Source organism: Arachis hypogaea, chromosome 15 (assembly GCF_003086295.3).
Source record: "Arachis hypogaea cultivar Tifrunner chromosome 15, arahy.Tifrunner.gnm2.J5K5, whole genome shotgun sequence".
Taxonomy (NCBI): domain Eukaryota; kingdom Viridiplantae; phylum Streptophyta; class Magnoliopsida; order Fabales; family Fabaceae; genus Arachis; species Arachis hypogaea.
This window is the reverse complement of record NC_092050.1, coordinates 108,389,512-108,414,897: the sequence shown is the minus strand read 5'-3', so window position 1 is coordinate 108,414,897 and position 25,386 is coordinate 108,389,512. Positions and strand designations below refer to the sequence as shown.

Below are 25,386 nucleotides of genomic sequence, written 5' to 3'. Positions count from 1 at the left end.
TTTTGGCATCTCACTCTCCTTTGAATAAGAAGAATGTCAGTGTCATTCGGAATTAGAATCTGGATAATATTATGAATCCTCTGATCTTTTGTAATTCAATTTAACCCTTGAACACATCAATTTTTCTTTTCCTTGGTGCTTTGTACCTTGAGCCTAGCCGTGACTTTAAATGTTTTGTCTCAAGCTTTACTTGGCACAGAAACACCACAAGTACTTAACTAGGGAACTCTTTTTAGAGTTTTGATTTTTCTTTCAGCTACTCCTAGACAGTGGTGCTCAAATCCTTTGGCATACTCTTCTAATTGTAATTGATCTCGACTCTAAATGTTTTGTCTCAAGGATTACTTGACACAAGAACACCACAAGCATGTAACTAGGGAAACAACTCTTTGAGCTTTTAATCATGTCTGACCTCCCTAGTCATTGATGCTCAGAGCCTTGGACCTTGCTTCTCTCTCTTTTTTTTTTGCTGTTTCTTTTGTTTCAAGGATTAAACTTTTACGTCTTTCAGGGAAGTCATAATAATTCTCTAAATCCCTGTTCCTAGTACATCAATATTCTTTAATTCAAATTTAATTATGCACTGTTCATGTCATGTATTCAGAGTTACAGAAAATACCACCACATGTAAGTGAATAAGACTACTCTTCAATATAAACTCAATTTCTCATGCAATATATCACTTCTTTTTCTTTTTCTTTTTCTTTTTAGATTCAAGTTCAGTGAGCGGTACATGAGACAAATAACAGAATAAAACTGATTCTAATAACTAAAAGTACTAATGATCATGCAGGCAAAATAACAGAAAACAGAAAACAACAAAATAAGAATGAAAGAGAAATAGAATGAAAGGAACTTAACCACCTCAGTTATGTTAGTGGCCATCTCATTCCTCCATGAAGAGCATTTATCTCCCTTTTGTGCTTTAAAAACCATCAGCAAAGCGACAACACCAAACTTAAATGTTTGCTTGTCCTCAAGCAAAGAAGAACTGAAAATAAAATAATAAAAAATAGTAAGATGAAAGAATAATAAAATGATAAAAGAACGAGAGAGAATTAGGATTGGGGGTGGATGATTTGAATTCAGGCGCTGAGGGGTTTAATTTGGGCATCGCATGCGACGCGTATGCGTAAGGCACGCGTACGCGTGGATCGCGTTAAGTTCAGATGACGCGTACGTGTCAGGGACGCGTATGCGTGGACTTGGTTTTGTGCGAATCGTGCGAAGGTGGCTGCGCGCACGCACAACTCTCTGCTCAAACACTCATTGACGCCGATTTATAGGGTCACACGTACGCATCAGGGACGCACATGCGTGGGTGGCCTTTTGCGCAAACGACGCGCACGCGTTAGGGACGCGTTCGTGTGATGCGACTTATGCGCCCAGCATGGTTCCAGCCTCACTCCTGCTCAACTATCTGGCTAATTTTATTTTTCACGCACACATACATGACACGTACACGTCAGTGATGCTTGCGCGTCATGTGCTCGTTTTTTTTTTTTTTTTGTCGCCTAAAGTGTGCGGTTCCTGTTATAAAATAGCTGCATGATCAGAAAAACAGTAAAAACTCAATAAAAATCAAATAAATAAGAAACTACTACTACGAAAAATAACTAAGAATACGAAATTATCGGGTTGCCTCCCGACAAGCGCTTCTTTAATGTCACTAGCTTGACGGTCGATGAGCGGATAATTTATACCCTTTTTGGCAGTTTTTACATAGTTTTTAGTATGTTTTAGTTACTTTTTATTATATTTTTATTAGTTTTTATTCAAAAATCACATTTCAGGATTTTACTATGAGTTTGTGTGTTTTTCTATGATTTCAGGTATTTTCTGACTGAAACTGAGGGACCTGAGCAAAAATCTGATTCAGAGGCTGAAAAAGGACTACAGATGCTGTTGGATTCTGACCCTGCTGCATTCAAAATGGATTTCCTGGAGCTACAGAAGCCCAATTGGTGCTCTCTGAATTACGTTGGAAAGTAGACATGCTGGGCTTTCCAACAATATATAATAGTCCATACTTTTTCTAAGATTTGATGGCCCAAACTGGCGTTCAAAGTCAGCCTAAAACATCTTGGCGTAAAACGCCCAAACTGGCACCAGAATTGGAGTTAAACGCCCAAACTGGCACCAAAGCTGGCGTTTAACTCCAGGAAAAGCCTAAGCACGAAAAAGCTTCAATTCTCAGCCCAAGCACACACCAAGTGGGCCCCGAAAGTGGATTTCTGCACTATCTGCACTTAGTTACTCATTTTCTGTAAACCTAGATTACTAGTTTAGTATAAAAACTATCTTTAGTCTTTAGTCTTTAGTCTTGAGTCTTTAGTCTTGTGACCATCTTTTGGAACATCTTTTGACTATTGTTCACATTTGGGGAGGTTGGCCATACGGCCAAGCCTAGACCTTTTTTCACTTATGTATTTTCTACGGTGGAGTTTCCACACCCCATAGATTAAGGTGTGGAGCTTTGCTGTTCTTCAAGAATTAATGCAATTACTACTGTTTTTCCTTCAATACACGCCTACTCCTTCTTCAAGATATACTCTTGTTCTTAATTTAGTTAAGTCAGAATGAAAGGGTGACCCGTGACAATCACTAAATCTTCGTTACTCGCTTAGCCAAGATCGCGTGCCTGACAACCACAAAGCGATCTACATGATGTTCAACGTAGTCATTGGACGACAGCTAGAGTATACTCTCTTGGATATCTAATACACGGACTAATTCTGTGAGATTAGTATCTTCGTGGTATAGGCTAGAACCATTAGTAGCATTCCTGAGATCCGGAAAGTCTAAACCTTGTCTGTGGTATTCCGAGTAGGATCTGGAAAGGGATGACTGTGACGAACTTCAAATTTACGAATGTTGGGCACAGTGACAGTGTGCAAAAGGACAATGGTCCTATTCCGACGCTAGCGGGAACCGACAGATGATTAGCCATGCGGTGACAGCGCATATGGATTTGTTTTCATCCGAGAGGATCATACAGCTTGCCATGGAAGGAGGTAACGCATGGTTGGAAGAAGGCAGTAGGAAAGCAGAAGTTCAGAAGCAACAAAGCATCTCCAGACGCTTATCTGAAATTTCCACCAATGAATTACATAAGTATCTCTATTTTATTTTCTGTTTTATTTATATTTTAATTACCAAAACTCATAACCATTTGAATCCGCCTGACTGAGATTTACAAGGATGACCATAGCTTGCTTCAAGCCGACAATCTCCGTGGGATCGACCCTTATTCACGTAAGGTTTATTACTTGGACGACCCGGTGCACTTGCTGGTTAGTTACGCGGAGTTGTGAAAAAGTGTTGAGATCACGTTCTCGCGTACCAAGTTTTTGGCGCCGTTGCTGGGGATTGTTCGAGTTTGGACAACTGACGGTTCATCTTGTTGCTCAGATTAGGTAATTTTATTTTATGTTTAAGCATTTTATTTTTAATTTTATTTTCGAAAAATAATACAAAAAAATACAAAAAATAAATAAATATAGTTTTCGAAAAATTTCAGAAAAAAATATTTTTATGTTCTTTAGAATTTTTAAGAATAAATTCTAGAGTTTCATCATGATCTGTTGAAGCCTGGCTGGCTGTTAAGCCATGTCTAAATTCTTTTGGACCGAGGCTTCCAGTTATCATTGCAGGAGCTTTTTGATTCCCATCAATTTGGCTGTTGTATGTAATGCTCTGCTGAAGCTTGGCTGGCCGTTGGCCATGTCTAATCTTTTGGACCGAAGCTTTCACGTAAAGCTTGGCTGGCTATTAAGCCATGTCTAAATTTTTGGACCGAAGCTTTAGATCAACATTGCATGATTCCTAGAATCCTTATTAAAAATTTTGAATCTCTTTATTTTCTTTTCCTGATTAAATTTTGAAAAATATCCAAAAATAAAATAAAAATATATTTTAATAAAATCATAAAATAAAAAAACCAAAAAAATTTCATGTTTGAGTCTTGTGTCAAATTTTAAGTTTGGTGTCAATTGCATCTTTTTAATCTTTCTTTAAATTTTCGAAAATCCATGCATGTGTTCTTCATGATCTTCAAGTTGTTCTTGATGACTGTCTTGGTTTGATCTTGTGTTTTTCTTATTTTGTATCTTTTCTTGTTTTTCATATGCATTTTTGAATTCTTATTGTCTAAAGTTTAAAAATTTTTAAGTTTGGTATCTTGCATGTGTTTCTTTTCTTAAAATTTTTTAAAAATAAGTTCTTGGTGTTCATCTTGACATTCAAAGTGTTCTTGGTGTTCATCTTGACATCCAAAGTGTTCTTGCATGCATTTTTGTTTTGATCTTAAATTTTTATGTTTTGTGTCATTTTTATGTTTTTCTCTCTCCTCATTAAAAATAAAAAATAAAAAAAAATATCTTTTCCTTATTTTGCTCATAAATTTCGAAATTTTGAATTGATTTAGTCAAAAGTTTTAAAATGTGGTTGCTTCTTGTTAGTCAAGTCAAAATTTCAAATTAAAAAAATTCTATCTTTTTCAAAAATCAAATCTTTTTCATTTTTTAATTATTTTCGAAAATTTTCAAAACCAATTTTCAAAATCTTTTTCTTAATTTTGTTTCATATTTTCGAAATTAATACTAACATTTAATATTTTGATTCAAAAATTTCAAGTTGTTACTTGCCTATTAAGAAAGGATCAATCTTTAAATTCTAGAATCATATCTTTTAGTTTCTTGTTAGTCAAGTAATCAACTTTAATTTTCAAAAATCAAATCTTTTTAATTTCCTTTCAAATCTTTTTCAAAATAAATTTCAATCATATCTTTTTCAAAACTTAATTTCAAAATCTTTTGTTACTTCTTATCTTTTCAAAATTGATTTTCAAAACTTTTTCAATTAACTACTTGACTTTTTGTTTGTTTTACTAATTCTTATCTTTTTCAAAACCACCTAACTACTTCTCTCTCTCATTGATTTCGAAAATCAAATAGTAAGAAAAGAAATAAAATAAAATTAGAATTTGAAGCAATTAATTTAAAATAAAAATTTTCAAAAATCTTTTTAAGTAAACAATTTATTTATTTTTCAATTAATTTCATTTTATTTCTCTTTTTTTTTTAATTTTGAATACTAACCAATAATTAAAATAAAAACAAAATTTATTTTAATTTAAAATTCTCTCTCTCTCTCTCTCTCTCATCTCTTTCTATTTATTTATTTATTTACTAACACTTTTCTTCTTCTTATAATTCGAACTCACTCTCCCTCTCTGTGTTCAAATTCTTCATCTTCTCTCTTCTTCATTCTACTCTTCTATTCTTCTACTCACATAAAGGAATCTCTATACTGTGACATAGAGGATTCCTCTTCTTTTCTGTTCTCTTCTTTTTCATATGAGTAGGAGCAAGGATAAGAACATTCTTGTTGAAGCTGATCTGGAACCTGAAAGGACTCTAAAGAGGAAGCTAAGAGAAGCTAAAGCACAACACTCTGGAGAGGACCTGACAGAATTTTTTGAAAAAGAAGAAGAGATGACCGAACCCAACAACAATGGTGGAGATGCAAGGAAGATGCTTGGTGACTTTATTGCACCCTCTTCTGACTTTTATGGAAGAAGCATCTCAATTCCTACAATCGGAGCAAACAACTTTGAGCTTAAGCCTCAATTAGTTTTTTTGATGCAGCAGAATTGTAAGTTTCATGGACTTCCATTGGAAGATCCTCATCAGTTCTTAGCTGAATTCTTGCAAATCTGTGACACTGTTAAGACCAATGGGGTTAATCCTGAGGTCTACAGACTTATGCTTTTCCCCTTTGCTGTAAGAGACAGAGCTAGGACATGGTTGGACTCACAACCTAAAGATAGCCTAAACTCTTGGGAAAAGTTGGTCAATGCTTTCTTGGCCAAATTCTTTCCACCTCAGAAGTTGAGCAAGCTTAGAGTGGAAGTCCAAACCTTCAGATAGAAGGAAGGTGAATCCCTTTATGAAGCTTGGGAAAGATACAAGCAATTGATCAGAAGGTGTCCTTCTGACATGTTTTCAGAATGGAGTATCATATGTATATTCTATGATGGTCTGTCTGAATTGTCCAAGATGTCATTGGACCACTCTGCCAGAGGATCTCTTCATTTGAAGAAGACGCCTACAGAAGCCCAGGAACTCATTGAAATGGTTGCAAATAACCAGTTCATGTACACTTCTGAAAGGAATCCTGTGAATAATGGGACAACTCAGAAGAAAGGAGTTCTTGATATTGATACTATGAATGCAATATTGGCTCAGAACAAAATATTGACTCAACAAGTCAATATGATTTCTCAGAGTCTGTCTGGAATACAAGCTGCATCAGGCAGTACTAAGGAAGCTTCCTGGTGCACGAAATTGTGATCATCAACAATGACGCCAAAGAACTTGGAGCTCTTAAACATGAATCACACTTTGTCATAATTTTGCACAACTAACCAGCAAGTACACTGGGTCGTGCAAGTAATACCTTACGTGAGTAAGGGTCGATCCCACGGAGACTGTCGGCTTGAAGCAAGCTATGGTCACCTTGTAAATCTCAGTCAGGCGAATTCAGATGGTGATGGAGAATTGATAATTAAAAGATGAATAAAACATAAAATAAAGATAGAGATACTTATGTAATTCTTTGGTTGGAATTTCAGATAAGCGTATGAAGATGCTTTGTTCCTCTTGAACCTCTGCTTTCCTATTGCCTTCTTCCAATCATTCATACTCCTTTCCATGGCAAGCTTTATGTTGGGCATCACCGTTGTCAATGGCTACTTACCGTCTTCTCAGTGAAAACGTTCCAAATGCGCTGTCACCGCACGACTAATCATCTGTCGGTTTTTGATCATGTCGGAATAGGATCCATTGATCCTTTTGCGTCTGTCACACGCCCCACAATCGCGAGTTTAAAGCTCGTCACAGTCATCCCTTCCCAAATCCTACTCAGAATACCACAAACAAGGTTTAGACGTTCCGGATCTCAAGAATGGCCGTCAATAATTCTAGCCTATACCACGAAGGTTCCAATCTTAGATTAGAAACCCAAGAGATACGCATTCAAGCCATTGCTAGTAGAACAGAGGTGGTTGTCAGGCACATGTTCATAGGTGAGAATGATGATGAGTGTCACGGATCATCACATTCATCAAGTTGAAGAACGAATGAATATCTTGGAGAAGAAATAGACTTGAGTTGAATAGAAAAACAATAGTACTTTGTATTAATTCATGAAGAACAGCAGAGCTCCACACCTTAATCTATGGTGTATAGAAACTCCACCGTTGAAAATACATAAGAACAAGGTCTAGGCCTGGCCATGAGGCCAGCCTCCCAAACGTGAAAAGGTCTATCAAAGTATGAGTCAAAGATGAAAATACAATAGCAAAAGGTCCTATTTATAGAGAACTAGTAGCCTAGGGTTTACAGAAATCAATAATTAATACAGAAATCTTCTTCCGGGCCCACTTGGTGTGTGCTTGGGCTGAGCATTGAAGCTTCCATGTGTAGAGACTTTTCTTGGAGTTAAATGCCAGCTTTTGTGCCAGTTTGGACGTTTAACTCCAGCTTTTATGCCAGTTTTGGAGTTAAACGCCAGAATTCTTGAGTTGACTTGGAACGCCTGTTTGGGCCATCAAATCTCGGATAAAGTATGGACTATTATATATTGCTGGAAAGCCCAGGATGTCTACTTTCCAACGCAATTGAGAGCGCGCCAATTGGGCTTCTGTAGCTCTAGAAAAGCCACTTTGAATGCAGGGAGGTTGGAATCCAACAGCATCTGCAGTCCTTTTTCAGGCTCTGAATCAGATTTTTGCTCAGGTCCCTCAATTTCAGCCAGAAAATACCTAAAATCATAGAAAAACACACAAACTCATAGTAAAGTCCAGAAACATAATTTTTAAATAAAAATTAATAAAAACATAATAAAAACTAATTAAAATATACTAAAAACATACTAAAAACAATGCCAAAAAGCGTATAAATTATCCGTTCATCACTTCCTCTGAAGAAGAAGGCTATGACCCTGAGATCCCTAGAATGAAAGAGGTGAATTACATGGGATAATCCTATAGAAATACCTATAATCCTTCATGGAGGAATCATCCAAATTTCTCATGGAAGGATCAGCAGAAGCCTAATCAAGGCTTCAGTAACAAAAATGGTAGGAGAAATAGGTTTGGTAATAGCAAACCTTTTCCATCATCTTCTTAGCAACAGACAGAGAATTCTAAGCAGAGCCACTCTGACTTAGCAACTGTAGTATCTAATCTATCTAAGACCACTCTCAGTTTCATGACTGAAGTAAGGTCCTCCATTAGAAATCTGGAGGCACAAGTGGGTCAGCTGAGTAAAAGAGTTACTGAACTCCCTCCTAGTACTCGCCCAAGCAATACAAAAGAGAATCCAAAAAGAAAGTGCAAGGCCATAAACACGTCCCACATGGCCGAACCTGTAGAGGAGGGAGAGGTAGTGATTTCCAGTGAGGAAGACCTCAATGGACGTCCACTGGCCTCAAAGGAGTTCCCTAATGAGGAACCAGAGGAATCTGAGGCTCATATAGAGACCATAGAGATTTCACTGAACTTACTGTTGCCATTCATGAGCTCTGATGAGTATTCTTCCTCTAAAGAGGATGAAGATATTATTGAGGAGCAAGTTGCTAAATATCTAGGAGCAATCATGAAGATGAATGCCAAGTTATTTGGTAATGAGACTTGGGAGGATGAACCCCCATTGCTCATCAATGAACTAAATGATCTGGTTCAACTGAAATTACCTCAGAAGAAACAGGATCCTGGAATGTTCTTAATACCTTGTACCATAAGTACCATGACCTTTAAGAAGGCTCTGTGTGACCTGGGATCAGGGATAAACCTCATGCCCCTCTCTATAATGGAGAAACTAGGGATCTTTGAGGTACAAGCTATAAGAATCTCACTAGAGATGATAGACAATTCAAGGAAACAGGCTTATGGACTTGTAGAGGATGTCTTGGTGAAGGTTGAAGGCCTGTACATCCCTGCTGATTTCATAATCCTAGACACTGGGAAGGATGAGGATAACTCCATCATCCTAGGAAGACCCTTCCTAGCCACAGCAAGAGCTGTGATTGATGTGGACAGAGGAGAGGTAGTCCTTGAATTGAATGAGGACTACCTTATGTTTAAGGCTCAAGGATCTTCTTCTGTAACCATGGAGAGGAAGCATGAAAAGCTTCTCTCAATACAGAGTCAAACAGAGCCCCCACACTCAACTTCTAAGTTTGGTGTTGGGAGGCCAACATCAAGCTCTGAGTCTTTGTGAAGCTCTCTAAGAGCTCACTGTCAAGCTATTGACATTAAAGAAGTGCTTGTTGGGAGGCAACCCAATGATTACTACTCCTTTCCATGACAAGCTGTATGTTGGGCATCACCGTTGTCAATGGCTACTTTCCGTCCTCTCAGTGAAAATGGTCCAAGATGCTCTATCACGGCACGGCTATTCATCTGTCGGTTCTCGATCATACTGGAATAGGATCCATTGATCCTTTTGCGTCTGTCACTACGCCCAGCACTCACGAGTTTGAAGCTCGTCACAGCAATCCCTTCCCAGATCCTACTCGGAATACCACAGACAAGGTTTAGACTTTCCGGATCTCAGGAATGGCCATCCATGGATTCTAACTTATACCACGAAGACTCTAATATCTCGGACTCGGTCCCCTGTATTAGATATCCAAGAGAAATCCATTCAATCTAAGGTAGAATGGAGGTGGTTGTCAGGCACGCGTTTATAAGTGAGAATGATGATGACTGTCACGATCATCACATCCATCATATTGAAGTGCGAATGAATATCTTAGAAGCGGAATAAGTTGAATTGAATAGAAAAACAGTAGTACTTTGCATTAATTTTTGAGGAACAGCAGAGCTCCACACCTTAATCTATGGTGTGTAGAAACTCTACCGTTGAAAATACATAAGTGATGAAGGTTCAGGCATGGCCAAATGGCCAGCCCTCACAAAAGTCTAAGATAGCATAAAACTAATCAAAGATTCCAAGATAGTGAAAACAATAGTAAAAAGTTCTATTTATACTAAACTAGTTACTAGGGTTTACATAAATGAGTAAATGATGCAGAAATCCACTTTCGGGCCCACTTGGTGTGTGCTTGGGTTGAGCATTGAGCTTTACACGTGTAGAGGTCTTTCTTGGAGTTGAACGCCAGTTTGTAACCTGTTTCTGGCGTTTAACTCCACTTTGCAACCTGTTTCTGGCGTTTGACTCCAGAATGCAGTATGGAATTGGCGTTCAACGCCAGTTTACGTCGTCTATCCTTAATCAAAGTATAAACTATTATATATTGCTGGAAAGCCCTAGATGTCTACTTTCCAACGCAATTGAGAGCGTGCCATTTGGAGTTCTGTAGCTCCAGAAAATTTACTTTGAGTGCAGGGAGGTCAGAATCCAACAGCATCTGCAGTCCTTCTTCAACCTCTGAATCTGATTTTTGCTTAGGTCCCTCAATTTCAGCCAGAAAATACCTGAAATCACAGAAAAACACACAAACTCATAGTAAAGTCCAGAAATGTGATTTTTATTTAAAAAATAATAAAAATATACTAAAAACTAACTAAATCATACTAAAAACTATATAAAAATAATGCCAAAAAGCGTATAAATTATCCGCTCATCACAACACCAAACTTAAATTGTTGCTTGTCCCCAAGCAACTGAAAATAAAATAGGATAAAAAGAAGAGAATATACTATAAATTCCAAAATATCAATGAAACTTAGCTCCAATCAGATGAGTGAGACTTGTAGCTTTTTGCCTCTTGAATAGTTTTGGCATCTCACTTTATCCATTGAAGTTCAGAATGATTGGCATCTATAGAAACTTAGAATTCAGATAGGGTTATTGATTCTCCTAGTTCAGTATGTTGATTCTTGAACACAGCTACTTTCTGAGTCTTGGCCGTGGCCCTAAGCACTTTGTTTTCCAGTATTACCACCGGATACATAAATGCCACAGACACATAACTGGGTGAACCTTTTCAGATTGTGACTCAGCTTTGCTAAAGTCCCCAATTAGAGGTGTCCAGGGTTCTTAAGCACACTCTTTTTTGCTTTGGACCTTGACTTTAACCGCTAAGTCTCAAGTTTTCACTTGACACCTTCACGCCACAAGCACATGGTTAGGGACAACTTAGTTTAGCCGCTTAGGCCAGGATTTTATTCCTTTAGGCCCTCCTATCCACTGATGCTCAAAGCCTTGGATCCTTTTTATTACCCTTGCCTTTTGGTTTTAAGGGCTATTGGCTTTTTGCTCTTGGCTTTTGGTTTAAAGAGCTTTTGGCTTTTTCTGCTTGCGTTTTCTTTTTCTTTCTCTCTTTTTTTTTCACTATATTTTTTTTTCTTTTTTTTTTTCACAAGCTTCTATATTCACTGCTTTTTCTTGCTTCTAGAATCAATTTTATGATTTTTTAGATTATCAAATAACATGTCTCCTTTTTCATTATTCTTTCAAGAGCCAACATGTTTAACATTCATAAACATCAACTTCAAAAGACATATGCACTGTTCAAGCATTCATTCAGAAAACAAAAAGTATTGCCACCACATCAAAATAATTAAACTAGTTTCAAGGATGAATTCGAAACCATGTACTTCTTATTCTTTTGTTTTTAGAACAGTTTTCATTTAAAAGAGGTGATGGATTCATATTTATAACTTTAAGGCATAGACACTTAGACACTAGTGATCATATAGTAAAGACACAAACATAAATAAGACATGAAGCTCAAAAATTGAAAAACAGGAAAATAAATAAACAAGGAGATCAAAGAATGAGGCCATTAGTGAGGGTGGCGTCTTCCTCTTCTTGAAGAACCAATGGTGCTCTTGAGCTCCTCTATGTCTCTTCCTTGCCTTTGTTTCTCCTCCCTCATAGCTCTTTGGTCTTCTCTAATCTCATGGAGGATGATGGAGTGCTCTTGGTGCTCCATCCTTAGTTGTCCCATGTTGGAACTTAATTCTCCTAGGGAGGTGTTGATTTGCTCCCAATAGTTTTGTGGAGGAAAATGCATCCCCTGAGGAATCTCAGGGATTTCATGGTAGGGAATTTCTTCATGCTCTTGCTGAGGTCCATGATCTCTTATTTGCTCCATCCTTTTCTTAGTGATGGGCTTATCCTCTTCAATGAGGATATCTCCCTCTATGTCAATTCCAGCTGAATTGCAGAGGTGACATATGAGGTGAGGAAAGGCTAACCTTGCCCAAGTGGAGGACTTATTAGCCACCTTGTAGAGTTCTTGAGGTATAATCTCATGAACTTCCACCTCCTCTCCAATCATGATACTATGGATCATAATGGCCCGTTCTATAGTAACTTCAGACCGGTTACTAGTAGGAATGATTGAGCGTTGAATGAACTCTAGCCATCCCCTAGCCACTGGTTTGAGATCATGCCTTCTTAGTTGAACCGGCTTGCCTCTTGAGTCAATTTTCCATTGAGCTCCTTCCTCACATATGTCTATGAGTACTTGGTCCAACCTTTGATCAAAGTTGACCCTTCTTGTGTAGGGGCGTGCGTTCTCTTCCATCATTGGCAAGTTGAACGCCAGCCTTACATTTTCCGGACTGAAATCTAAGTATTTCCCACGAACCATGGTAAGCCAATGCTTTGGATTCGGGTTCACACTTTGATCATGGTTCCTTGTGATCCATGCGTTTGCATAGAACTCTTGAACCATTAGGATCCCGACTTGTTGAATGGGGTTTGTGAGAACTTCCCAACCTCTTCTTTGGATTTTAAGACGGATCTCCAGATACTCATTCTTTTTGAGTTTGAAAGGAACCTCAGGGATAACTTTTTTCTTGGCCACAACTTCATAGAAGTGGTCTTGATGGACCTTAGAGATGAACCTCTCCATCTCCCATGACTCAGAGGTGGAAGCAATTGCCTTCCCTTTCCTCTTTCTAGAGGTTTCTCTGGCCTTAGGTGCCATAAATGGTTATGGAAAAACAAAAAGCAATGCTTTTACCACACCAAACTTAAAATGTTTGCTCGTCTCCGAGCAAAAGAAGAAAGAAAGAAGTAGAAGAAGTAGAAAAATGGAGGAGAGGGAGAGAGAGATGGTTTCAGCCAAGGGAAAGAAGAGAGGGTTTTGTTGTGTGAAAATGAAGAGGGAGTGAGGGGTTTATATAGGTGTGGGGAGGGGTTTAGGGTTTGGCCATTTAGGGTTGGGTTTGGGAGGGAAATTATTTTGAATTTAAAAGTAGGTGGGATTTTTGGGGAAGAGAGGATGGATGTGATTGGTGAAGAGGTGATGGGGAAGAGTGATTGAGTTGATTGGTGAGGGGTATTTGGGGAAGAGAGTTATGAAAAGGTGTAAAGAAGAGAGAAGAAGTAGGTGGGGATCCTGTGGGGTCCACAGATCCTGAGGTGTTTGAGGATTTCTCATCCCTGCACCTTTTAGACGTGTAAAACGCCCCATATATGCAATCCTGGCGTTTAACGCCATACTGTAGCATGTTTCTGGCGTTAAACGCCACTTTCTTGCTTGTTTTGGGCGTTCAACGCCAGTCTATAGCATGTTTCTGGCGTTGAACGCCAGTATGGTGCATGTTTCTGGCGTTAAACGCCAGTCTGATGCTTGTTTCTGGCGTTTAACGCTAGCTTTCCTCTAGGTGTAATCCTGGCATTTAAACGCCAGACTGCTGCTTGTTTCTGGCATTTAACGCCAATTTCATGCTCTGTTCTGGCGTTAAACGCCTGCCAGATGCTCCTTACTGGCGTTTAAATGCCAGTAAGTCCTTCCTCCAGGGTGTGCTATTTTCAATGCTATTTTTCATTCTGTTTTCGATTTTTTAGTAGTTTTTGTGACTCCACATAATCATCAAACTAATAAAACATGAAATAACAAAGAGAGAATAAAATAAAAATGATTAAATAACATTGGGTTGCCTCCCAACAAGCGCTTCTTTATTGTCAATAGCTTGACAGTGAGCTCTCATGGAGCCTCACAGATAATCAGAGCAAGGTTGGGACCTCCCAACACCAAACTTAGAGTTTGGTTGTGGGGGTTCAACACCAAACTTAGAGTTTGGTTGTGGCCTCCCAACAACAAACTTAGAGTTTGACTGTGGGAACTGTTGTTGACTCTGCAGTGAGAGAAGCTTTTCATGCTTCCTCTCCATGGTTACAGAAGGAGATCCTTGAGTTTGAAACACAAGGTTGTCCTCATTCAGTTGAATGACCAACTCTCCTCTGTCCACATCAATCACAGCTCTTGTTGTGGCTAGGAAGGGTCTTCCAAGGATGATGGATTCATCCTCATCCTTCCCAGTGTCTAGGATTATGAAATCAGCAGGGATGTAAAGGCCTTCAACCTTTACTAACACGTCCTCTACTAGTCTATAAGCCTATTTTCTTGAGTTGTCTGCCATTTCTAATGAGATTCTGGCAGCTTGCACCTCAAAGATTCCCAATTTCTCCATTACAGAGAGCGGCATGAGGTTTATCCCTGATCCAAGGTCACATAGAGCCTTCTCAAAGGTCATGGTGCCTATGGTACAAGGTATTAAGAACTTTCCAAGATCCTGTTTCTTCTGAGGCAATCTCAGTTGATCCAGATCACTTAGTTCATTGATGAGCAAGGGGGGTTCATCTTCCCAAGTCTCATTACCAAATAATTTGGCATTCAGCCTCATGATTGCACCAAGATACTTGGCAACTTGCTCTTCAGTAACATCTTCATTCTCTTCAGAAGAAGAATACTCATCAGAGCTCATGAATGGCATAAGAAGGTTCAATGGAATCTCTATGGTCTCTAGATGAGCCTCAGATTCCTTTGGTTCCTCAGAGGGAAACTCCTTATTGATCACTGGACGTCCTAGGAGGTCTTCCTCACTAGGATTCACGTCCTCCTCCTCCCTTGTGGGTTCGGCCATGATGGTTAATTCAATGGCCTTGCACTCTCTCTTTGGATTTTCTTCTGTATTGCTTGGGAGAGTACTAGGAGGAGTTTCAGTGACCCTTTTACTCAGCTGGCCCACTTGTGCTTCCAGATTTCTAATATAGGACCTTATTTCATTCATGAAACTTAAAGTGGCCTTAGATAGATCAGAGACTATATTTGCTAAGCTAGATGGATCCTGCTCAGGACTCTCTGTCTTTTGCTGAGTAGATGATGGAAGAGTCTTGCTGTTGCTAAACCTCTTTTTTCCACCATTGTTAAAGCCTTGTTGAGGCTTTTGTTGATCCTTCTGTGAGAAATTTGGATGATTTCTCCATGAGGGATTATAGGTGTTTCCATAGGGTTCCCCCATGTAATTCACCTCTGCTATTGCAGGGTTCTCTGGATCATAAGCTTCTTCTTCAGAAGATGCCTCTTTAGTACTATTGGATGATTCCTTCAATCCATTCAGACTCTGAGAGATCATATTGACTTGTTGAGTCAATATTTTATTCTGAGCCAATATGGCATTCAGAGTATCAATTTCAAGAACTCCCTTCCTCATGGGCATCCCATTATTCACGGGATTCCTTTCAGAAGTATACATGAACTGGTTATTTGCAACCATGTCAATGAGTTCTTGAGCTTCTGCAGGCATTTTCTTTAGGTGAATGGATCCACCTGCAGAATGGTCCAATGACATCTTTGATAGCTCAGACAGATCATCATAGAATATATCCAGGATGGTCCATTCTGAAAGCATGTCAGAAGGACACTTTTTGGTTAGTTCCTTGTATCTCTCCCAAGCTTCATAGAGGGATTCACCTTCCTTCTATCTGAAGGTTTGAACATCCACTCTAAGCTTACTAAGCTTTTGAGGAGGAAAGAACTTGGCTAAGAAAGCTGTGACCAGCTTATCCCAAGAGTTTAGGCTATCTTTAGGTTGAGAGTTTAACCATACTCTAGCTCTGTCTCTTACAGCAAACGGGAAAAGCATAAGCCTGTAGACCTCGAGATCAACCCCATTGGTCTTAACAATATCACAGATCTGCAAGAATTCAGTTAAGAAATGAAAAGGATCTTCTGATGGAAGTCCATGAAACTTGCAATTCTGTTGCATCAGAGAAACTAATTAAGGTTTAAGCTCAAAATTGTTTGCTCCAATGGTAGGGATTGAGATGCTTCTTCCATGTAAATTGGAATTTGGTGCAGTAAAGTCACCAAGCATCTTCCTTGCATTGTTATTATTTTTGGCCATGCCTCCTTCTTTTTCGAAAATTTCTGTCAGATTTTCTCCAGAGAGTTGTGTTTTAGCTTCCCTTAGCTTCCTCTTTAGAGTCCTTTCAGGTTCAGGATCAGCTTCAACAAGAATTTTCTTATCCTTGTTCTTGCTCATATGAAAAAGAAGACAACACAAAAGAAAATATGGAATCCTCTATGTCACAGTATAGAGATTCCTTTATGTGAGTAGAAGAAGATATGAATAGAAGAAGAAGAATCCAAACACAAGGGTGAGGAGTAGGTTCGAATTCTTAGATGAAGAGGAGTGTTAGTAAATAAATAAAATAATTAGAAAGAGATGAGGGGGAGAGAAGTTTTCGAAAATTTAACAAAATAAAATAAAAATATTTTAAATTTAAATTTAAAATTCGAAAATTAAAATTGAAATTAAATTAAATTAAAATTAAAACAATTAGTTAATTAAAACGAAATTTTGAAAAAGATATGAATTAAAAAGATATGATTGGTAAACAATTTGAAAAGATTTTATTTTTGAAAAAGATATAATTGTAAAGATATGATTGAAAAGATATTAAGAAGATTTGAAAATTAAATTTGAAAAGATAAGAGGCTAGAAAAAGATTTTGAAATCAAATTTTGAAAAAGATGTGATTGAAACTTATTTTGAAAAAGATTTGAATAAGAGATTTAAAAAGATTTGATTTTGAAAATTAAAGTTGATTACTTGACTAACAAGAAACTAAAAAGATATGATTTTGAAATTTAAAGATTAAACCTTTCTTAATAGGCAAGTAACAACTTGAAAATTTTTTGAATCAATCACATTAATTGTTGGTAAAGATTTGAAATTATGAACAAAATAAGAAAAAGATTTTGAAAATCATTTTGGAATTTTCGAAAATTATGAAAGAAAAATAAAAAAGATTTGATTTTTGAAAAAGATTTGAAAAAGATAAGATTTTTAAATTGAAAATTTGATTTGACTCATAAGAAACAACTAGATTTTAAAATTTTTTGAAAAAGTCAACTCAAATTTTCGAATTTGATGAGAAGAAAAAGGGAAAGATATTTTTTTTTATTTTTGAATTTTTAATGATGAAAGAGAAAAACATACTAAAGACTCAATGCATGATAATTTTGGATCAAAACATGTGATGCATGCAAGAACACTATGAATGTCAAGATGAACACCAAGAACTCTTTGAATGTCAAGATGAACACCAAGAACTTATTTTTGAAAAATTTTCAAGAAAAGAAAACATGCAAGACACCAAACTTAAAAATTTTTATTCTTTAGACATTAATAATTCAAGAATGCATATGAAAAACAAGGAAAGACACAAAACAAGAAAATATGAAGATCAAACTAGAAGACTGACCAAGAACGACTTGAAGATCATGAAGAATGCAATGTATGAAATTTTCGAAAATAAATTTTTTTTTTGAAAATTAAAAAGATGCAATTGACACTAAACTTAAAACTTGACTCTAGACTCAAACAAGAAACATCAAATATTTTTGGTTTTATTATTTTATTAAAATTTTTTTTTTGAATTTTTCAAAAATTAGTTTGGAAAAACGAAATAGAAGAAACTTTTTTTGTATTTTTTCGAAAATAAGAAATAAAAAGCTTAAAATTAAAATAAAATTACCTAATCTAAGCAACAAGATAAACCGTCAGTTGTCCAAACTCGAACAATCCCGGCAACGGCGCCAAAAACTTGGTGTGCAAAATCGTGATCATTACTTCCTTGGTAACGGTGCTAAAAACTCATTACGCACGTTCATGATCTTAATTCTGTTTCACAACTTCGTACAACTAACCAGCAAGTGCACTTGGTCGTCCAAGTAATAAACCTTACGTGAGTAATGGTCGATCCCACGGAGATTGTCAGCTTGAAGCAAGCTATGGTCACCTTGTAAATCTCTGTCAGGCGAATTCAAATGTATTAAGAGATTATAGTGTACTAAAAGATAATTAAAATAGGATAGAGATACTTATGTAATTTATTGGTGAGAATTTCAGATAAGCGTATAGAGATGCTTTCGTCCCTCTGAACCTCTGCTTTCCTGTTGACTTCATCCAATCCTTCCTACTCCTTTCCATGGCAAGCTGTATGTTGGGCATCACCGTTGTCAATGGCTACTTCCCATCCTCTCAGTGAAAATGGTCCAAGATGCTCTATCATGGCACGGCTATTCATCTGTCGGTTCTCGATCATACTGGAATAAGATCCATTGATCCTTTTGCGTCTGTCACTACGCCCAGCACCCGCGAGTTTGAAGCTCGTCACAGCCATCCATTCCCAGATCCTACTCGGAATACCACAGACAAGGTTTAGACTTTCTGGATCTCAGGAATGGCCATCCATGGGTTCTAACTTATATCACGAAGACTCTAATATCTCAGACTCGGTCCTCTGTATTAGATATCCAAGAGATATCCATTCAATCTAAGGTAGAACGAAGGTGGTTGTCAAGCACGCGTTCATAAGTGAGAATGATGATGACTGTCACGATCATCACATCCATCATATTGAAGTGCGAATGAATATCTTAGAAGCGGAATAAGTTGAATTGAATAGAAAAATAGTAGTACTTTGCATTAATCTTTGAGGAACAGCAGAGCTCCACACCTTAATCTATGGTGTGTAGAAACTCTACCATTGAAAATACATAAGTGATGAAGGTTCAGGCATGGCCGAATGGCCAGCCCTCACAAAAGTCTAAGATAGCATAAAACTAATCAAAGATTCCAAGATAGTGAAAACAATAGTAAAAAGTTCTATTTATACTAAACTAGTTACTAGGGTTTACAGAAATGAGTAAATGATGCAGAAATCCACTTTCGGGGCCCACTTGGTGTGTGCTTGGGTTGAGCATTGAGCTTTACACATGTAGAGGTCTTTCTTGGAGTTGAACGCCAGTTTGTAACCTGTTTCTGGCGTTTAACTCCACTTTGCAAACTCTTTCTGGCGTTTGACTCCAGAATGCAGCATGGAACTGGCGTTCAACGGCAGTTTACGTCGTCTATCCTTAATCAAAGTATAGACTATTATATATTGCTGGAAAGCCCTGGATGTCTACTTTCCAACGCAATTGAGAGCGCGCCATTGGAAGTTCTGTAGCTCCAGAAAATCCACTTTGAGTGCAGGGAGGTCAGAATCCAACAGCATCTGCAGTCCTTCTTCAACCTCTGAATCTGATTTTTGCTCAGGTCCCTCAATTTCAGCCAGAAAATACCTGAAATCACAGAAAAATACACAAACTCATAGTAAAGTCCAGAAATATGATTTTTATTTAAAAACTAATAAAAATATACTAAAAACTAACTTAATCATACTAAAAACTATATAAAAATAATGCCAAAAAGCGTATAAATTATCTGCTCATCAAAATCCCTGAGATACCTCAAGGGATACACTTCCTCCACAAAACTATTGGGAGCAAATCAACACCTCCCTAGGAGAATTGAGTTCCAACATAGAACAACTAAGGATGGAGCACCAAGAACATTCCATCCTCCTCCATGAAATTAGAGAAAACTAAAGAGCCATGAGGGAGGAACAACAAAGGCAAGGAAGAGACATAGAGGAGCTCAAGCACTCCATAAGATCTTCAAGAGGAAGAACTAGCCGCCATCACTAAGGTGGACCCGTTCTTTAATTTTCTTGTTCTTATTCTTCTATTTTTCGAAAATTATGCTTTATGTCTTGTCTATGTTTGTGCCTTTATTACATGATCATTAGTGTCTAGTGTCTATGTCTTAAAGCTATGAATGTCCTATGAATCCATCACCTTTCTTAAATAAAAAAAAATGTTTTCTGAAAAAGAAAAAGAAGTACATGAATTTCGAATTACATCTTGAAATTAATCTAATTATTTTGTCGTGGTGGCAATACTTTTTGTTTCCTGAATGAATGCTTGAACAGTGCATATTTTTGATATTGTTGTTTATGAATGTTAAAATTGTTGGCTCTTGAAAGAATAATGAAAAAGGAGAAATGTTATTGATAATATGAAAAATCATAAAATTGATTCTTGAAGCAAGAAAAAGCAGTGAATATAAAGCTTGCGAAAAAAAAAAGGAGAAAGAAAAAGAAAAAGCAAGCAGAAAAAGCCAATAACCCTTTAAACCAAAAGGTAAGGGTAAAGAGGATCCAAGGCTTTGAGCATTAATAGATAGGAGGGCCCACAGGAATAAAATCCTGGCTTAAGCGGCTAAATCAAGCTGTCCCTAACCATGTGCTTGTGGCGTGAAGGTGTCAATTGAAAAGCTTTAGACTGAGCGGTTAAAGTTATGGTCCAAAGCAAAAAGAGTGTGCTTAAGAGCTCTGGGAACCTTTAACTGGGGACTCTTGCAAAGCTAAGTCACAATCTGAAAAGGTTCACCCAGTTATGTGTCTGTGGCAATTATGTATCCGGTGGTAATACTAGAAAACAAAATGCTTAGGGTCACGGCCAAGACTTATAAAGTAGCTGTGTTCAAGAATCAACATACTGAACTAGGAGAATCAATAACACTATATGAATTCTGGGTTCCTATAGATGCCAATCATTCTGAACTACAAAGGATAAAGTGAGATGCCAAAACTGTTCAGAAGCAGAAAGCCACTAGCCCCGCTCATCTAATTGGAAATGAGCTTCATTGATATTTGGAATTTATTGTATATTCTTTTCTTTTTACCCTATTTTGTTTTTAGTTTCTTGGGGACAAGCAATAGTTTAAGTTTGGTGTTGTGATGAGCGGATAATTTATACCCTTTTTGGCATTGTTTTTACATAGTTTTTAGTATGTTTTAGTTACTTTTTATTATATTTTTATTAGTTTTTATTCAAAAATAACATTTTTGGACTTTACTATGAGTTTGTGTGTTTTGCTATGATTTTAGGTATTTTCTGACAGAAATTGAGGGACCTGAGTAAAAATCTGATTCAGAGGCTGAAAAAGGACTACAGATGCTGTTGGATTCTGACCCTACTGCATTCGAAATGGATTTTCTAGATCTACCAAAGCCCAATTGGTGCGCTCTCAATTGTGTTGGAAAGTAGACATCCTGGGCTTTCCAGCAATATATAATAGTCCATACTTTTCCCGATATTTGATGGCCCAAAATGGCGTTCAAAGTAAGCCTAAAACATCTTGGTGTAAAACGCCCAAACTGGCACCAGAATTGGAGTTATACGCCCAAACTGGCACCAAAGCTGGCGTTTAACTCCAGGAAAAGCCTAAGCACGAAAAAGCTTTAATGCTCAGCCCAAGCACACACCAAGTGGGCCCCGAAAGTAGATTTCTGCACTATCTGAACTTAGTTACTCATTTTCTGTAAACCTAGATTACTAGTTTAGTATAAAAACTATCTTTAGTCTTTAGTCTTGAGTCTTTAGTCTTTTGACCATCTTTTGGAACATCTTTTGGCTATTGTTCACATTTGGGGAGGCTTGCCATACGGCCATGCCTAGACCTTTTTTCACTTATGTATTTTCTATGATGGAGTTTCTACACCCCATAGATTAATGTGTGGAGCTTTGCTGTTCTTCATGAATTAATGCAATTACTACTGTTTTTCCTTCAATACACGCCTATTTCTTCTCCAGGATATACTCTTGTTCTTAATTCAGTTAAGTCAGAATGAAGGGGTGACTCGTAACAATCACCAAATCTTCGTTACCCGCTTAGCCAAGATCGCGTGCCTGACAACCACAAAGCGATCTACATGATGTTCAACGTAGTCATTGGACGACAGTTGGAGTATACTCTCTTGGATATCTAATACACGGACTGAGCCCGTGAGATTAGTATCTTCGTGGTATAGGCTAGAACCATTGGCAGCATTCCTGAGATCCGGAAAGTCTAAACCTTGTCTGTGGTATTCCGAGTAGGATCTGGGAAGGGATGACTGTGACGAGCTTCAAACTTGTGAATGTTGGGCGCAGTGACAGTGTGCAAAAGGACAATGGTCCTACTCCGACGCTAGCAGGAACCGACAGATGATTAGCCGTGCGGTGACAGCGCATATGGATTTGTTTTCATCCGAGAGGATCATACATCTTGCCATGGAAGGAGGTAACGTATGGTTGGAAGAAGGCAGTAGGAAAGCAGAAGTTCAGAAGCAACAAAGCATCTCCAGACGCTTATCTGAAATTCCCACAAATGAATTACATAAGTATCTCTATTTTATTTTCTATTTTATTTATATTTTAATTACCAAAACTTATAACCATTTGAATCCGCCTGACTGAGATTTACAAGGATGACCATAGCTTGCTTCAAGCCGACAATCTCCGTGGGATCGACCCTTACTCACGTAAGGTTTATTACTTGGACGACCCAGTGCACTTGCTAGTTAGTTACGTGGAGTTGTGAAGAAGTGTTGAGATCACGTTCTCGCGTACCAACGGTCAGTTCTGCTACGTCAGCAGATGAGCGGACCTCTGGCGATCGATCTTGCCTCCAAGATAGTGCTTTAACCGCTCGCCATTCACTGTAAATTTTCTGTCAGAATTATCTTCCTGTATTTCCACATAACCATATGGTGAAGCTCTTGTAACCACAAACGGTCTTGACCATTGGGATTTCAGTTTCCCGGGAAAGAGTTTGAGCCTTGAATTATACAAAAGCACTCTCTGTCCTAGCTCAAAGACTCTGATGGCAATCTTCTTGTTATGCATTAACTTGGTCCTCTCCTTATAGAGCTTGGCATTCTCATAGGCTGAATATCTGAATTCATCACGCTCATTTAACTGAAGCATTTGCTTGATTCCTGCAGCTTCTGAATCAAGATTCAGATATCAGATTGCCCAGAAAGCTTTATGCTCCAATTCAACTGGCAAGTGACAGGCTTTGCCATAGACCAACTGGTAAGGGGACATGCCAATAGAAGTCTTGTAAGCTGTCCGATATGCCCAGAGAGCATCATCAAGCTTCCTAGACCAGTCCTTTCTCAAAACACTGACGGTCTTCCCTAAAATCCTCTTAAGTTCCCTGTTGGAAACTTCAACCTGTCCACTTGTCTGAGGGTGATAGGGGGTTGCCACTTTATGACAGACTCCATACCTCTGCAGAAGAGAGTCCAACTATCTGTTACAGAAGTGATTTCCACCATCACTAATGAGTGTCCATGGGACACCAAACCGGCTAAAGATATACCTCTAAAGAAAGCTCATTACCACATTGGCATCATTGGTGGGTAGAGCCACAACTTCCACCCACTTGGACACATAGTCAGCCGCCACTAGAATATAATTGTTTGAATGTGAGGGTGGGAAGGGTCCCATGAAATCAATACCACACACATCAAATAACTCAACCTCAAGAATCCCCTGCTCTGGCATTTCATGGTTGGCAGGGAGATTCGTGGCCTTTGCACATCTGTCACAGTTCTTCATAAATTCTCTTGAGTCTCTAAAGAGAGTAGGCCAGTAGAACCCGCTCTGAAGGACCTTTGTAGCTGTCCTTTCACCACCAAATTGGCCTCCATAATTAGAACCATGACAGTGCCAAAGAATCTGCTGTGTTTTTTCAGCTGGGACACATCTCCGGATTATACCATCTGAACACCTTTTGAAAAGGTTCGGTTCCTCCCAAATGTAGTACTTTGCATCAGTCAATAGCTTCTTCACTTGTTGCCTACTGTACTCCCTTAGAATAAAATTCATGGCCTTATAATTTGCAATGTCTGCAAACCATGGAGCCTGTTAAATGAGGAATAATTGCTCATCCGGAAACGTCTCAGTCATAGTTGTGGGTGGTTGTACTCCTGCTTCAGGCTCAATTCTGGAGAGATGGTCAGCCACTTGATTTTCTGACCCTTTTCTGTCTTTTATTTCAATATCAAACTTCTGAAGGAGTAACACCCATCTGATTAATCTTGGTTTAGAGTCCTGCTTGGTTAGAAGGTATTTCAAAGTAGCATGATCAGTATAAATAATAACCTTAGAACCAAGTAAATAGGACCTAAACTTATCAACAGCATACACAACAGCTAATAATTCCTTTTCTGTAGTTGTGTAATTCTTTTGAGCATCATTTAACAAATGACTGGCATAATAAATGACATGTACAAGCTTACCATGCCTCTGTCCTAAAACAGCTCCTATAGCAAAATCACTGGCATCACACATTAATTCAAATGGTAAATCCCAGTCAAGAGGAGCTATAATGGGAGCAGAGGTAAGGTTTGCTTTCAGAGTTTCAAAGGCATGCAGACAATCAGAATTAATGACAAAAGGAACATCAGCAACCAGCAGGTTGCTTAAAGGTTTAGCAATTTTAGAAAAATCCTTTATAAATCTTCTATAAAATCCTGCATGACCTAAGAAACTCCTGACTGCCTTAACATTAGTTGGTGGTGGTAATTTTTCAATTACCTCCACCTTTGCTCTATCAACCTCAATTCCCTTACTTGAAATCCGGTGTCCAAGAACAATACCTTCTGTAACCATAAATGACATTTTTCCCAATTTAAAACAAGGTTTGATTCTTGACACCGTTTCAAGACAAGAGATAAATGCTTAAGGCAAGATTCAAAAGAATTACCAAATACAGAAAGGTCATCCATAAATACCTCAACAAACTTTTCAACCATATCAGAAAAAATTGAAAGCATACACCTCTGAAAAGTTGCTGGAGCATTGCAAAGTCCAAAAGGCATTCTCCTGTAGGCAAATACTCCAAAGGGGCATGTGAATGCTGTCTTCTCTTGATCTTGAGGGTCTACTGCAATTTGATTATATCCAGAATATCCATCTAGAAAATAGTAAAATGCATGACCAGCTAACCTCTCAAGCATCTGATCAATGAAAGGCAGGGGGAAGTGATCCTTTCTTGTAGTAGTGTTGAGCTTCCTGTAGTCTATACACATTCTCCATCCTGTGACTGTTCTTGTAGGAATAAGCTCATTCTCTTCATTCTTGAACACTGTCATCCCTCCTTTCTTGGGAACTACCTGCACAGGACTTACCCTAGGACTGTCAGAAATAGGGTAAATAATACATGCTTCCCATAGTTTCATTACCTCTTCTTGGACTACCTCTTTCATAGTTAGATTGAGTCTCCTTTGTGGTTGCACAACTGGTTTAGCATCATCTTCAAGGAGGATCTTGTGCATACACTTGGTTGAACTAATTCCCTTCAAGTCATTAATGGTCCACCCAATAGCTGTTTTATGGCTCCTGAGCACTGAGATAAGCGCCTCTTCTTCTTCAGGCTTCAGGGAAGAGCTA

General features: G+C 38.1%; 1 non-coding gene across 1 annotated transcript; it reads left to right on the top strand.

The window, feature by feature from the left end:
* The first annotated feature begins 15,676 nt into the window (after window positions 1–15,676).
* On the top strand, window positions 15,677–15,784 carry LOC112753903 (small nucleolar RNA R71). The gene has a single exon (XR_003178265.1). It is a non-coding gene; the product is annotated as a small nucleolar RNA R71 (small nucleolar RNA).
* Window positions 15,785–25,386: the final 9,602 nt, after the last annotated feature.